Consider the following 16290-nt stretch of genomic DNA (forward strand, 5'->3'; position numbering starts at 1 on the left):
TCTCAGGCTGGTTCCATGGTTGTTTAGGCTGGTCTGGTACCTATCCAGCTCGACTCGGGACCGGCTGAAAACGGTGTCTCCTACTCCTCCGCCATCTTAACTCCTGTAACATAGCATCTTAAATAAATATTCCAGTACAACAATTAAATACTCTCAGAAAAACACTTAGAGATGTGTAAAAATAAGCTGAGGGCTTCGGGCGGGGGGCGGGGGGGATTGGGATAGGCTGGTGATGGGTATTAAGGAGGGCACATATTGCATGGTGCACTGCGTGTTATACGCAAGTAATGAATCATGGAACATTACATCAAAAACTAAGGATATACTGTATGGTGACTAACATAACATAATAAAAAATCATTATAAAAAATAAGCTGAGTCAGGTATTTAAAAATTAAAAACATAAATATACAACTAGAAGAAATGGAAAAAATTCATTTTACTCAGGAAAGAAACTAAAAACAAAATAAAGCCATCTCAGAAATTAAGATAAAAGTTACAAGGCATTCAAAAACAAATATATTTGAATGAAAATGTAATAAGGGGTATCAAATAAAGTCAGGAAAACAATGAAAAGCATAAGGATAAAATAAAGAAAAGGACAAAAATGATCAGAGAGAAAGTGGATAAAACAGAAGACAGATAAAGGAAGTCAAACCCTTTGACTGGAGTACTTGAAGAAGAAAAACAAAATGATAAAACTAATATTTAAAACTATAGTCCAAGAAAATGCTCCAGAAGAAAACAGCTGAATCTGTATATAGAAAAGATATGTACTATATTGAAACAATTGACTTGGAATAGTCAACTCTAGATGTCTGATATTCTAAGTGCCTGGAATACATTCTCTGTGTATATAAACAAATTCTGTGTGTATGTAAGTAAGATGTCAAAGTAACTAACCTTTGATGATTCAGTGTTCCAAAATGTTGTCACATTCTTTTTCATCACAAGTTCAAACTTAGAGTTTGTGAATATATGTTCTCCAACCTTCACAAAGGCAATCTCTCCATTATCGCCTAATTGCCAATTTAGAATATCATAGTACCCAGTCACATCTCCATTTTCATCAATTTCTATTCTCTCTCCATTATGGGTAGTAAACTGAAGTGTATTCAAATAGTACATTAGCTAGAAAACAAGGAGAAAAAAAGCAAGAGAATAAAAAAGCAATTTGTAAATATTTGATTGCCTAGAGAACAGGGTTTATGAAGAAAATAATCTCTAACTCTTATCTATTCATGTGATTGGATTTTTTTTTCCTTTTCCTCTATACCTTTGTTATCTAATACAACAACTTCTAGCCACATGTGAACATTGAAACTTGAAAGGTGCCTGGCCAAATTGAGATGAGCTAAAGTATAAAATACATACTGGATTGCAAAGACTTTGATTTAAAAAATGTAAACCATCATTAATTTTATATTATTATTTTATATTACATTATCATGATTATGACAACATGTTAAAATGTTATTTCAGGGGTGCCTGGGTGGTTCAGTCATTAAGCATCTGCCTTCGGCTCTGGTCATGATCCCAGGGTCCTGGGATCAAGCCCTTCGTCATGCTCCCTGCTCTGCAGCAGGCCTGCTTCTCCCTCTCCCACTCCCCCTGCTTGTGTTCCCTCTCTCACTGTCTCTCTCTGTCAAATACATAAAATCTTAAAAAAAAATTAGAATTAAAAAAAAAACGCTACATTGGATCAAATAAAACTTAACTATATTTAATTTCATCTGTTTCTTTTTATTTTTAAATTTAGTCACTAGAAAATTTTAGATTACCTGTATAGCTCATACATTTCTAACAAAAAGGATTGATTAGGCATAGTAGTGCCTAATATTTCCTAATACCTCCATATCTAGGGAAGAAAGGATCATCCTACTTTCCTCCTAGATTTTTTCCATGCACAGGTACCAGTCTACTTCCCCCACCATTCCCTTCCCTACATGTCAGGTGGAAGAGATATGAAGATCAACCAGATCCATTTCCTACCTTGCAAAGCTCACAGCCCAGTGGAGAGGCTGAACAAACAAACAGGTAGTAATAGTAAAATTCAATGTACCTCTATGTTACTGATGTGGAAAGAGCACTGAAAAGACACAGGTGAGGGAGTTAGCTAACTAATTGCCTTAGGGAAATTTAGGAGGTTTCCCCAGGAGGTAGCCATCTGGGCTGGGTTTTAAAAAATTAGTAGGGGGCGCCTGGGTGGCACAGCGGTTAAGCGTCTGCCTTCGGCTCAGGGCGTGATCCCGGAGTTCTGGGATCGAGCCCCACATCAGGCTCCTCCGCTATGAGCCTGCTTCTTCCTCTCCCACTCCCCCTGCTTGTGTTCCCTCTCTCGCTGGCTGTCTCTATCTCTGTCAAATAAATAAAATAAAATCTTTAAAAAAAAATTAGTAGGAATTTCCCTGACAAGTATGGGGGACAAGGAGATTCTAAGCCAAGGGACTAACATGTGGAACAAGGGTCCCTCCACAAACCAGAGAGTCCAAACAACTTTGTAGAGTCTGAATGATGGATGATCTGACATCATATTTTGGTTCTTTCATATTTGGCTCATGATCTTGGGCTAGTCATATATCTGAATAAGCACTAGTTTCCTGGTCTATAAAAGGAGGGAAATTATTCCTGCCGTATCTCTGTCATGGAGATTAATATAACTTGAAGCCTTTAGTAAGTCGATATCCCAAGTGTTCTGAAAATCATCCTCCATCCTGGAGTAGGGCCACTCCGGTGCACCTGCCCTTTTCTCTCTCCTTCCTTTTACCATATGCTGTTCTCAACCAACATAAAATCTACATCAGAATACACAACGTAGTGACTTTTACTGCAAGACCATTGGGAAGAGGCATTTTTTTCTCTTTCCAATCTTCAGAAGAGTTAAGAAAGGAAATTTTCAAAAGCTACCAGTCCCTGACCTTTCTCTAGAACAACATTGCCATGTTGGCTAACTGAATAGAATAGAATAGAATAGAATAGAATAGAATAGAATAGAATAGAATAGAATAGAATAGAACTAAAATTTTTTAAAAAGAATAACACTGCCATAATTCCATCTGTTTATCACCATTGGATGGCAGGACACAGTTCTCTACCATCCAGGTATACAAAAGAATTTAGAGATATGTCCAAATAAACAGCAAGAATAAAAGAACTTTACAAATATACATATTCTGATCAAATCTGCTAATGGGATAACCTGGGAAGAATTGAGTATGGAGTACACGGTCATTTTAATTTTAAATAAATGAAAAATTTTACTTCAGTACATTTATGAAGCATTTTATTTTTAATGAAGCGTACTAAATGAGTCTGCAAAACTCTCTTGTGTGAGGTCCTGCTTTTCAGTTTTAACTTACAGATACCATACGGGGTATGCGTCAGGTAGCATGAATCCTGTCATGGACTATCCCACCAACATTCACCATGACACTATGTGGTCTCTTGAACCTCACTAAAGTCTCTTATCTGTAATTATAATACATATTTGTTGCTCTTTGAGCAAATTAAATTATAATATTGAAATATTCAAATAATGAATTAGAGGATTGTTATTTCCCATATAGGATCTTTTTTTTTTTTTCAAAAAAGTACCCAAAGGATTTCTTTTAAAATGAAGAAACTGCCCTATGACCTTTAAAATATAACTTAATTTCTCATTCTGAATTTACCACAACTTCTCCAGTACCAAGGAATACACCTTGCACTCAAATCTTGATTTACAAATTCCATTTTCCAGTAAATGGAAATAGGACTCTTTTGGAGAAATGGCTCACTACTGACATGAAGCAGAGGAAGTATAAGATGCATCCAGAACATCTTGGGGTTCCAGAAAATAAGGAAGTGCTCACAAATGATAAAGATGTGTCAAAGGAAACAAAAACCAGCTCAAAGTGGCTCCCAACAGTCAAATCTGGGAAATTTTGAGCAATGGAATAAATAATGATGGTTGTGGATTATTCTGTTCGAATAGAAATAAATATGCTTGAGTCCATATTGTTATAATTAAATCAGAGGGGGAGAGAAGAATTCCAGTTAGTAAATGTAGATGGAGTGAGGGAAATAGAAAATCACCATTTTTTAAACAACACAGTAATAGTTGTTTCAGACAAGAATCATCATCAGTGGATGCTAAAATTTGTGGCAAAACCATGATGAGATGTGTTATTTTCAGATCCTCAAAATATTGTCCCCATAATTGTTAATTACAAAGGGAAACATAGATACTTTTCAGTGAAAGGATGGTGACATCACTAAGTGATGAACGTTAATGTCCATAATAATCATTCATAATGACATCATGTACCTCCTGATACAAGACATAAGAAGAATATATCACTTCTATGGTATTCTTGCTAAAAATGCATAATCTCAATGTAATCATGAGAAAAAAAATTAGAAAAACCCAAAACATTTAAAAATAACTGGCCAGTTTATTAAAAAAATATCAAAGTTATAAAAAACAAGGGTAGAATAGAGAACTACCATAGACAGGAGGAGACTAAATAGACACAAAACTAAATGCGTGGTGGGGTCAATTTGAAAATAAAAATAAAAATAAAGCTGTGTGGTTCTGACTCCTGAGCACTCTGTTGGGAGGGACAAGCAATTTGGTGTTGCTGGAGAATAAAGCACTGAGAGTCATGGAAGGAATGACAAAATCAAAGACACGGTGCCAGACCACAGATGGCATGCTTTACCTTCTATGGATAAGAGGGGAGGTACTGAATGATGTAAGCAAAGGAGCACTGTGGTTAGGGGTGCATCCTGCTGAGATCATTCGGGCTGCTGAATGATCTCATATGGGGTATGTGTCAAGTACCCTGAATCCTGTCATGGATTTGGAGGTCGGAGAGCCATATTTCCAAGATGACCCCCCTTAGTCTTCTCCTTCTGGCCTTCATGCCTTTGCGCGGCCCCTCCCGCACTGCATAGAGGCTGAAGTTTCCCTCACAGCTAGGTGTGACCATGCAACTAAATTCTGGCTAATGGGATGTAAGGAGAATTCTATCAGGAAATATCCAGAAATGGAGGGATGTACACATCTTTGCCCTTTCTCCTTCCTGCTGGTTACAGTACAGACATGATGGCTGAAGTCTAAGTAGCCATTTGAGATTATGAGATAAACTCACATCTTGAGAACAGTGAAACAAGGTAGAAGGAATCGGGATCCCTAAGCCATCTTTCAGTCCTAGAATGCTATAATCTCTGAACTTCACTTACGTGAAGGAAAAAAACCTATTCTGCATAAGGTATTGTTTTGGGGGGGTTTTCTTTCATTCACAATAAACCTAATAAGAATTCTGTTAACAAATGGGAACTTAAAAATGCTCATTCAGGTCACACAAGCAAATATATATATACATATATGTATGTATATATATACGTATATATATACATATATATATACATACATATATATATGCACACACACATATTCACACACAAACACACACACATACATACATACACATTCAATGGAATATTACTCAGCTATCATAAAGGATGATTACCCAACATTTGCATCAACATGGATGGAACTGGAGGAGATTATGCTAAGTGAAACAAGTCAAGTAGAGAAAGACAATTATCGTATGTTTTCACTTATTTGTGGAACATAAGGAATAACAGGGAGATCATTAGGAGAAGAAAGGGAAAAATGAAGGGGGAGAGAAACAGAGGGGGAAACGAACCATGAGAGACTATGAACTCGGGAAACAATCTGAGGGCTTCAGAGGGGAGGGGGTGGGGGGATGGGCTAGCCCAGTGATGGGTATTAAGGAGGGTGTATATTGAATGGAGCACTGGGTATTATACGCAAACAAGGAATTAAGGAACACTACCTCAAGAACTAATGATGCACCATATGGTGACTAACATAAAATAATAAATAAACAAATAAATAAATAGAAAAGCAAGTCAAAGTTTTTATTAGTATGAATTCTTTTAATGTCAAACTATATCATGAAGTAAAACAAACCAACAACCTACCTTCCAAGGCTAAAGTCAGGTATATATGCACAGGTGTTCCCTGGAATGTATGGCCCATGTCCTTCTTCGCATCTACTTAGACCATCCAAGGCATAAGCCATTGAATACACCGCTTGTTTGACATTGTTTGTGGTTCTTAGACACACCCAGAAGACACATCCAGATACGTATTTTTAAGATCTTCCAACTTCTACTCTCCAGTACAGAATTTATCAGACATGGCATGAATCTGTCGTCTTTACCCGTCACATTCACTCTGTGGTCAATGCTGGAGGGAACAGTGCTATTAAGCCAAGTACAGTTAAAGGCAGTTTGCCAGAATTCAACGGTCAGGACATCGTTTGGATCCTTGCTAGGATGTACGTCATAAAGAAATTCTTTTAATCCTGGTATATCAGTTCTTGGTATTGCAAATCCAATGCTTCCACCAAAATATGGGAAATATTCAGGCTTTGTGATGAGGGCTGAGGTAATCCAGGCTTCACTCGCTATCCATGTTCTGTCCGTTATGTTATGGTGAAACATTTCCAATGCAAAAGGATTGAGGTCAATATCAGATGCATAAAGCACGAGTCTGGCAGTGGAGTTCTTTATGGCATCAACAGCTTTCTGCATTTCTCGTAGGAATAGACTTTGGGAATGATTTCAGAGAATGCAATACAGAGGTTGGCACTCTCCATTCTTTCCCTAAGAGTTTTTACTCCATATTTTCCCTAATCATCACCAGCTGCTATGATGCCTATCCAGGTCCAACCAAAATGTTGGATGAGTTGTACCATGGCATCCGACAGGATCTTATCACTGGCTACTGTGCGAACATAAGATAGAAACTGAAGTTTGTCACACTAAGAATTAAGCAGGTAGAGGCATAACCCACCTACAATGGAAAATATTCGTGCAGTTATTAGGAAGCAATAGCCAAATCACATATTACACAATCTCTGAATATTTTTATTGGAGAGGGAGGTGACTTAACAGTTGTTCTCCCTTCATTCTCACATCCTTCCACAAAAGGACTTACAGTCTGCTCCCTAGCCCGTGGGTGGGGACTTTGGGGAACAAAGGGAACACTTTGACCTCCCTTTACACCCTTTTCCCACCCCACTCCAGGGGAGTCTGAGGAGCTAATTATTAAGGTGATGACATTCAATGCAGCAGTTTTCACAGCTGGGGTCACAGCATGGATAAGGAGGTCATCTGACCTTCCACCTATGTTCACATGAGACTAGGTGTGGAGTCAAGCCATCCAGGTGCTTTCTCAGCTCTAGCTTCTCATTCACATGCACGATGGAGCAAGAGGACTGACAGTCTACTTGGCAGGCCAGTTCCCTCCTGTTCTCTCTCCCTCCCTCCTTCCCTTGACCCTTTCTTTGTGTGTGTATGTGTGTCTTTCCACCACCACTCCTATCCCTCTTTCTCTTCTCTTTCCTTGTTTCTCTCCACCAGGACTGCTGAGTGTTTAGGTCCTGTGACTCACTGGAAGAAGGTGGTAGGAAGCTCTACTGCACCCGCAGGTCTAGCCACGTTCTCCAACAAAGTTCTAGAAGCCCTCATTTTATAGGTGCTTATCTAAATAAATGAAAAGGTACTTTTTTTTTTTCATTCTGCCGGTGACTCTAGTGTGTATTTCCATTGGTACCGTGAATTCTTGACAGTCTTACATGCATTTCTGCTATGCCTTACCCCAGCCTCCCTGGCTCTACAATGAGGAACATATGCTACATTCTCTCCCAACCCCTCCCTTGTTATTAATATGTCACCATTAATAGGGCCTCCTATATTATAATTCCATAGCCCCATGACTGTCAATTCCTTTATACGTGACAAAATATTCTTATTTTCTCTTTTCTCTACCACTTGTCCTATTCTTAGTCCCCTGGCTAAAGTTTACATTTTTCTTTGCATCATGGAGGTCATATGTAGGGAAGAATCTCATTTAGGAAGCAGAGATGCCTGATTTTTAGTTCTGGCTCCATAATTAGTGTAAGACTGTGGACAAGATACTTAAACCCTCTGAACCTGTTTCCCCATGAGAAAATCAGGGTAATGACATCTACATCTTATGTACATTAAGTACACCTATTGTATACTCAGTATACTATAATGAGTAATACACATTATATATGTTATAACATATAACAATTTAATATAATCAGTATATTAGGTGAAACAACCAATGTGAAAGTATCACATAGAAGACTCCTTTTCCTTCTTTGCAAGGATTTAAATGAGAAAATCAATCTAGAGTTTTCTAGCCAGTGCCTGGACCACAGTTAGTTTTTGGTGGAAGATAGAGCTCATGGCAACCATTCGACTGAGCTGCAGGAAGCCCACACCTAAGATGTCAACTGGGTCACCCAACCCCTCCTCTTGGTTCAGTTTCTCAGTATTTTCCTGTTCCTCATACATTTGTATTTGCAGCTTTATAATAGAAATACGATGTAAAGGCTACTTTTTACCATCACTTCAAATTGTCCTATTACTTTAGTAACACAAATAAGCTTAATCATCATTCACGTTAATAAATCCTGACTATCCTTTAATGACCCATCCTTAGAAATAATTATAGACTTTTATTTATATTTTCTTAATAATCCATTCTTCTTAATATCATCTGTTCTTAAGTTGAAACATGTCACAAATTTCTGAATTTAAAATAATCTGATGGGTCACCAGAGGGGAAGTGGGTGGAAGGATGGGTGAAATAGATGATGGGGATTAAGCCGTGCACTTGTGATGAGCACAGGGCAATGTATGGAACTGTTAAATCACTATATCGTATACCTGGACCTAATATAACACTGTATGTTAACTAACTGGAATTAAAGTAAAAACTTAAAGTAAAAAAATATATATTTTAAGTAAAAAACAAAAATTCTGTAATGTTAGCATCCAAAATTCTAGCTATCTTGTGAAATTCACATGCTTATCTCAGTGTGTTGGTGTATGGTACAAAAAGAGTTATGAATAATAAGCTTTAATATAGGCAAGAAACAAAATGGATTCCTTATCCCACCTAGCACCAACCAACCAACCAACCACCCAACCAGCCAACCAACCAGCCAGTATTTTTCTCTCACCTACTCTGTGCCTCGCCCAGTGCTATAGTGCCTGGTGAGGAGCTAACTTACAAATCAGTAACTCACAACCTCAAGGCAAAAATTTAAGCAGGTTCTTAAGGGATGTCGAAGAGCCTGAAGTGAGGGCCTGGGGGTCGATTAAGCCTCCGACTCTTGGTTTCAGCTCAGGTCATGATCTCAGGGTCCTGAAATTGAGCTCCTCGCAGGGCTCAGGGCTCAGCAGGGAGTCCGCCTGAGATTCTTTCCCCCGCTCCTTCCTGTCCCAGCTCACCCATGCTCTCTCTCTTAAACAAGACGCTGACGTCACCTCCAGGGAGGCATCAGGTCACACTTGCTGAGCCTAGACTGAACAGAGAAAGTAGAGGTAGCAGCTCACCATCATCCCTGTTTGTCTCTGCATCTTATCTCAGCCTTACCTGAGCACCTGACTATCTCCTGCATTGAACCCAAACATAGCTTGTGTTTCTTTACAAACCAGCACCCAGCACAGTATTCTGAGATACCTGAGTATTATCTGTGGTAAATAATATAACCCGAGAATTCCTGATACAGCAACTGATGAGGACGATCCCCCTGCTCCAACAATTCCTGCCAGAAATGCTCCAGTACTCTTTCTAAAACTGGGCTTGTTTGCTTCCTGCCCTGTAAGGAATACCAGAGCTGCGTCCACAGATTTGGAGATGGTGAAACAGGTATCAAAAATCTGATAGCCTGAAGTGAGATTGGGCAAAATGTCCTTCCTCTTGTTAATCTCCTTGATGGTGCGGATCATGGTTTTCATCCAGCAGAAACCCCAAGAGTTAAATCTGAAAAAGAAACAGATTCATGAGGCTTTATCAGGGGGTGGATCATTGGGGCGGGGGAGAGCAACTGTTAGCTGGGGGTGGTGCCGAGAGCATTTTGCGAGAATATCAGCAGACACCTCACTGGCGTGAGCATGTTCATATTTCATAAAAGATATTCCAAACTTCAAGGGTTCATGTATGCATCATACTCATTGTTGATGGGTTTGGGAGGGGAAGCAACTTTTTGCACATTTTCTTGCCCTAAATATCTTTCATATGATATAATCTCCCCAAACTGCTGATTATGTCTTTTCACAGAAATATCTTTATATTTTCACTCCTTTCTACTACACAGGGTACTAAATAACCCCTCGATACATTTTCTTCCATTCATTGGAAGTCCTTGACGCCATATAACTCTCCTTTCCCCCCTTACTTTCCTATAGGTTTCTCTTTTTTTCTTCTGGACATTATAATAAAAATTATGTAAATATATGAAAATACAATCAAAGTACATCAAAACAAAACACAAAATTTCTATATACTATATATACCATGACTCCAATTTAATCACTTTTACTGCCATGATTTGTTAATGTTGAGAGATTTTAAAAAATTTTTTAATTTAAATTCAATTTAGTTAACATATAGTGTATTATTAGTTTCAGAGGTAGAATTTAGTGATTCATCAGTTTCTTATAACACCCAGCACTCACTACATCAAGTGCCCTCCTTAATACCCACCACTCAGTTACCTCATCCCCCTACCCACCCGTCCTCCAGCAATCCATGTTGAGAGATTTTTTAAAATTGAAAAATGTCTCCTTCCTACCATTCTCATAAAACCATGGTTAAGATGCCTCCCCCTTTCCATCCCCTGGCCATTAAAGGGAAAATATTTCTCTTAAAATCCATCACCACATTTTTTTTTGCAATGTTTTCTCCATTGAAAAATAACCACTCTACTCCCAACTCTCATTCTTCGGAGTTTTAACTAAACTTTATTTAAAAGCAAGGAGGTCCCTTAAAAAGTTAAAAATTGAGCTACCCTATGATCCAGCCATTGCACTACTGGGTATTTACCCCAAAGATACAGACGTAGTGAAGAGAAGGGCCATATGCACCCCAATGTTCATAGCAGCATTGTCCACAATAGCTAAATTGTGGAAGGAGCCGAGATGCCCTTCAACAGATGACTGGATTAAGAAGATGTGGTCCATATATACAATGGGATATTACTCAGCCATCAGAAAGAATGATTACCCAACATTTGCAGCAACATGAATGGGACTGGAGGAGACAATGCTAAGTGAAATAAGTCAAGCAGAGAAAGACAATTATCAATGGTTTCACGCATTTATGGAACATAAGAAATAGGAAGATCGGTAGGAGAAGGAAGGGAAGAATGAATGGGGGTTAAACAGAAGGGGGAATGAATCACAAGAGACTGTGGACTCTGGGAAACAAACTGAGGGCTTCGGGGGGGTGGGGGATTGAGATAGGCTGGTGATGGGTATTAAGGAGGGCACATATTGCATGGTGCACGGGGTGTTATACGCAAATAATGAATCATGGAACATTACATCAAAAACTAAGGATATACTGTATGGTGATTAACATAACATAATAAAAAATTATTATAAAAAAAAAAGCAAGGGGGCCACCTGGGTGGCTCAGTCAGTTAAGCATCTAACTCTTGAGCTCAGCTCAGGTCTTGATTTCAGGGTCATGAGTTCAAGCCACACCTTGGGCTCCCTGCTGGATGTGGAGCCTACTTTAAAATAATTTTTTAAATTAAAAAATAAAAATAAAAGGACCTCAAAAATTTTTGTCTTACTATCTGTCTTCTGCAGTTATAATATCTAACTCTATATCTTCTACTCAATAAATATTTTTCATTAAATGTCTAATAGCAAATAGCCCTGCTGGCAGATTAGATTTCTCCTCCATGTTTCTTTAATTGTTTTGTTTTGTTTTGTTTTGTTTTTTAGTTTAGTTTAGCTTTGTTTTTTATTTAATAGATAGTTACCGGGTTCTACTAATGCTAGACATCATAAGTACAACACAGAACAAGATAGGCACTGCATGTACAGGTCAAGAAACAGAAAAATAGCCAAGCAGTGCACCAAATCATAAAAACAGTGATAGGGATGAATGTACGGGCCATGAGATAGAAAGGATGGACCACACCCTGGAGGACAGAACAGCCAAGCTGAGGCTTAAAAGATGACATAAAAACAGGGATGAAAGCTGCAGACAAAGGGGACAGTATGTGCGAAGGCATGTTCTCAAAAAGAGAACGTGAAGCATTCCAGGAATGGACAGATCAGTACTTTGGGAGGATAAAAGGGGAGTGGGTGTGGCACAGGGAAATGAAGACTAGAGAACCAGAAGCTGCCAAAACATGAAGGGCTTCATCATCCTAAGATAGCTGGTTTCCAAATTTACTCGGGGGTCAATATAATCGGCATACATGGTTTTGAAATAAATATAGCAGTATCTTTTTTAAGGTAATATAGCAATACTTTTCAAGAGTGAGAAAAACGTTCACCTGCTTTGAATAAAAAATTCTACCCCTGAGAATTTATTTGAACAAACTGTTCTTCCCAAAGGAAAAAGCTCTGTATACCCCCAAACTGTTCATTACAGAATTAACTACAATATCGAAAAACTGGCAAGAACTTACATGCTCAGTGATAATAAATTATGGTATATCGACTTGATGGGAACATTTTCCATCATTAAAAGACTATAATTAGAGAGATTATACAGCAGCATGCATATAATATGAAGTGAAACAAGTCATATGCAATGTTATTTCTATACTATAATTAAAACTACGTATAAATTATATGAACATTTGGATAAGTATCAACAGGAAAATTTTTATTTTTATTTATTTATATTGTTTTAAAGATTTATTTATTTATTTTAGCGGTAGGGAAGGACAGAAGGAGAGGCAGTGAGAGTCTTAGCGCAGAGCCCTCAGGCAGGACTCAATCTCATGACTCTGAGATCACGACCTGAGCGGAAACCAAGAGTTCAACGTTCAGTGTACTGCACCACCCAGGAGTCCGCAACAGGGAAGTTTTTTTTAATGAGCACAGGATAATTACTGGAAAGGTGGGATTCGGGACAATTTTTCTTTCATTCCCTGATTTCCATTATGATAGTCACAGTACTGTTATACAACGTATACCTTTTCTTCCCCAGAAAATTTCTCTAAATCCTAACTTCATTTAGATCAACCGAAACAAGAATTAAAATACTCTCCTTCTCCTTCTATTTCACTGCCTTTCTCTTCTATTATTATTTTCAGAATAATAGAAAAGTCTTCCTCTTCTGCACAATTTAGTTGATGGCCAAGCAAAACTAGTATCTTGTTAACGTTGGAGAACAAGACTTCTCCAAACCCAACTTGAATTTCTAGATCAAATCTAGCTAGGTTAATGACGCCAAAATTAAATTACTACCAGATTAGAACCAGTTTGGCTCCTGAGCACATCCTAGGCTAGGCCAGTTCCAAAGAGATGCTCCAACAGGAGGGAAAGTTGCATCACAGGGAGGAGTACTGAGGGTCTTGGAGAGCAATTGCGGATGGAGATAGGAGGAGAATTGCTACAGGATGGGTGAAAATGAGTTACAATTTTGAAGACCATATATCAATTTTTAAAATGGAATGTTACTATCCAAAATATATAGATATATTCAAGATGGACTAAGGTGCTGGACTAATTTGGGTTTCAGGCAAACAAGGCTCAGAGACAAGCAGAACACCCACCATGATGTCCTGCATTCCTGAGCCACATTGAGGACAAGGAACTAGCTTTTTAGATGCCCTGGACTCCATGAAACAAGCTTCACACACAACATTATTCAGAAGATGCTGAAGGAATCCTTTCAAAGACTCCTCAGCATTCGTATTAAAGTTAAGACGGAATAAACACACACCTTATCTCTCCCACTGATTACAATTAAAATCGATGGACAGAATGTGTAAACTAATTATCAGATTACTCCGAAAATTAAATAAGAACAGGTGGACTAGGTAGGAAAATCAAAATATCCCTGACATAGTGAATAATTTTTTAAATGAGACATACTTACTTATCACACATACGCACGTGCACACACACACACTAGCTATGAAAAGAATGCCAGGATTTCAACAACAGTGGACATGCCAAATCATTTCTTTTAATGAAAGGGGAGGATTTTTTATTAAAAACTTATCTAATGGCTTTTTTTCCAGTTAGCTTTGCTAGGAAGATAACTTTCAGAAATTCTGTTGAAAGGTGAGGAACAAATTAGGTGTATTTACAAAATGTAAGTGTACTATGACAAACTCCAGTTTTCATTCTATATTTTAGAGACTGAATGTGTAAATTCTGTGATAAACAATGAACTGACTCTAGAACAATGTAGCTGTGAGCAAAAGCCCTTCTCATCCCTCTTTCCTTTGCTTTCCTGTAAGAATGGAAAAGAATTAAGAGGCCCAGGAAAGAGGTAAGTGAGATTGATTGCCATCCTTTCCTTTTGCCAACAACATTACTATTTATCCATCCCTCTAATGACATTTCAAATATGTAGCATGAAATAAGATCAAAGGAAAAGAGTTGTGATCAGTAAAGATTTAATTGTACAAGAAGTTGCTAAGGAGCACTGGGTGGCTCAGTAAGTTAAGCACCTGCCTTTGGCTCAGGCCATGATCTTGGGGTCCTGGAATCTTGGGGTCCTGGTATCAAGCCCCACATAGGGCTCTCTGCTCAGCAGGGAGTCAGTTTCTCCCTCTCCCTCTCTGTGCTCTCTCTCTCTCACTCTCTCATATAAATGAATAAATCTTTTAAAAAAAAGCTTTAAAAAAAAGAAGTTGCTAAAATTTTTACAGCATGCATTTATAATCATAATTACCATGCAGTATCATAGAAATGCTTACTATACAATGTAAAATGCCCAATATAAAATTGTGTCCATATTGTGTTCACAACTATGCAAAAATTATAGTTGCATTTATATACAGGACTGAGAAAGAATATAGGGAAAAGAGTTGCTTTGCTATGGTAGTAAAGTAGTGGATAGTTATTTTCCTTTGTTTTAATTTCTGGCATTCTTTTCATAGCTAAAGTTGTGTGTGTGTGTGTGTGTGTGTGCACGTGCACGCACAGAACCATGCACGCACATGCAAATCTAAGCCTTGTTTACCTTTCTTAAAATGTGCTGTTAGTAAATTCAGATTATCAGTCGTGGATCCCATGTCCTCATGTGACAATTGTGGCATGAGGAGAGGAGGGCAGAAACCTTCCAGGGGAAGGAATCTTACTTTGAATATCAGCTCAGAAATAAATAGGCATCCCCACAATGCGTATCTTCACTTGAGGAGAGCTTAGTGTGATAACAATTCACAATAAAGCTGCAACACTGCATAATTCTGTGTTGGTGCTTCTCAAACTTTCATGTGCACGTAATCACCAGGGGGTCTCGTCAAAAGGCTGATTCTGATTCGGCAGATGTGGGGTGCAGCCTAAGAGTCCACATTTGTAACACACTTTTAGGTGCTGCTGATGCTGCTGGTCCACAGACCACCCTCTGAAGGGCACTGCACAAAACCAGTCTTTTTTCTTTGTGAGGCACAGAAATGGGAAAGGACCCACATGAGACCAAGCTTTTCTCACTTCTAAGCAATCCTAGAGTGTCCACCTTAAAGAAACTAGGGCCCAGAAACAGGAAGTACCTTTCCTACATCAAATAAATAGTGTCAGAGTCATGGCTCCAGTTCCAGACTCTGACACCCACACCCCATACTCCTTCATCCCCACCACTCGCGCTTGATGGGAAAAGAAGACAAGAGCAGCTTACCCTTCGCATTTTGCAGATACTGGCTCCAGAACGACTCATTTGCTGGGGCGGTCCTATAGTGAATCGGAAACAGTCCTCCAATAACAAGTGAGTGATTTTGGGCATCTACATACCCACTCAGATCAAACTTGCCCAGCACATGACAGTTGTGTTCTTCTTTCTCTTCTTTGCCTTCAACGCCAAATTCAGCCCATAAAAAAGCAAGTCCTAGAACCAAGCATTTCTTTCTGCAGGCCATCTTAATAAGGTGAGTTCAGAAGAAACAACCAGTGTTAAAAGTGTTATCAAGGCACGCTGATAGAGTGTTACAGTGAGTGTGTGCATGCTACCTCCCAGTGGAGTCGGCTTGCCACTACTTGCTACATAATTGTCATGCCTCAATCAATCACAGGGCCTCGCACTCACCAGCAATATATGAATCTGGACTAGAAGCTGAGTAATCCTTTTGAAAAGAGCCTCATAAAAATCTTTTTTATGCTTTGCAATAATATATAAATGACAAAATAGTGGGTTCTGAGTTTAAAAGAGTCATTTCATTTGGTAGAAATTGTCCCTTTCTTTTTTATTATACGTCAGCC

General features: G+C 38.6%; 1 pseudogene; it reads right to left on the minus strand.

The window, feature by feature from the left end:
• LOC121104206 overlaps positions 1-15950 on the minus strand; it is a 37232-nt pseudogene extending 21282 nt beyond the window's left edge.
• Positions 15951-16290: the final 340 nt, after the last annotated feature.

The sequence above is a fragment of the Ursus maritimus genome, unplaced genomic scaffold (assembly GCF_017311325.1).
Source record: "Ursus maritimus isolate PB19 unplaced genomic scaffold, ASM1731132v1 scaffold_20, whole genome shotgun sequence".
In the NCBI taxonomy this organism is placed as follows: domain Eukaryota; kingdom Metazoa; phylum Chordata; class Mammalia; order Carnivora; family Ursidae; genus Ursus; species Ursus maritimus.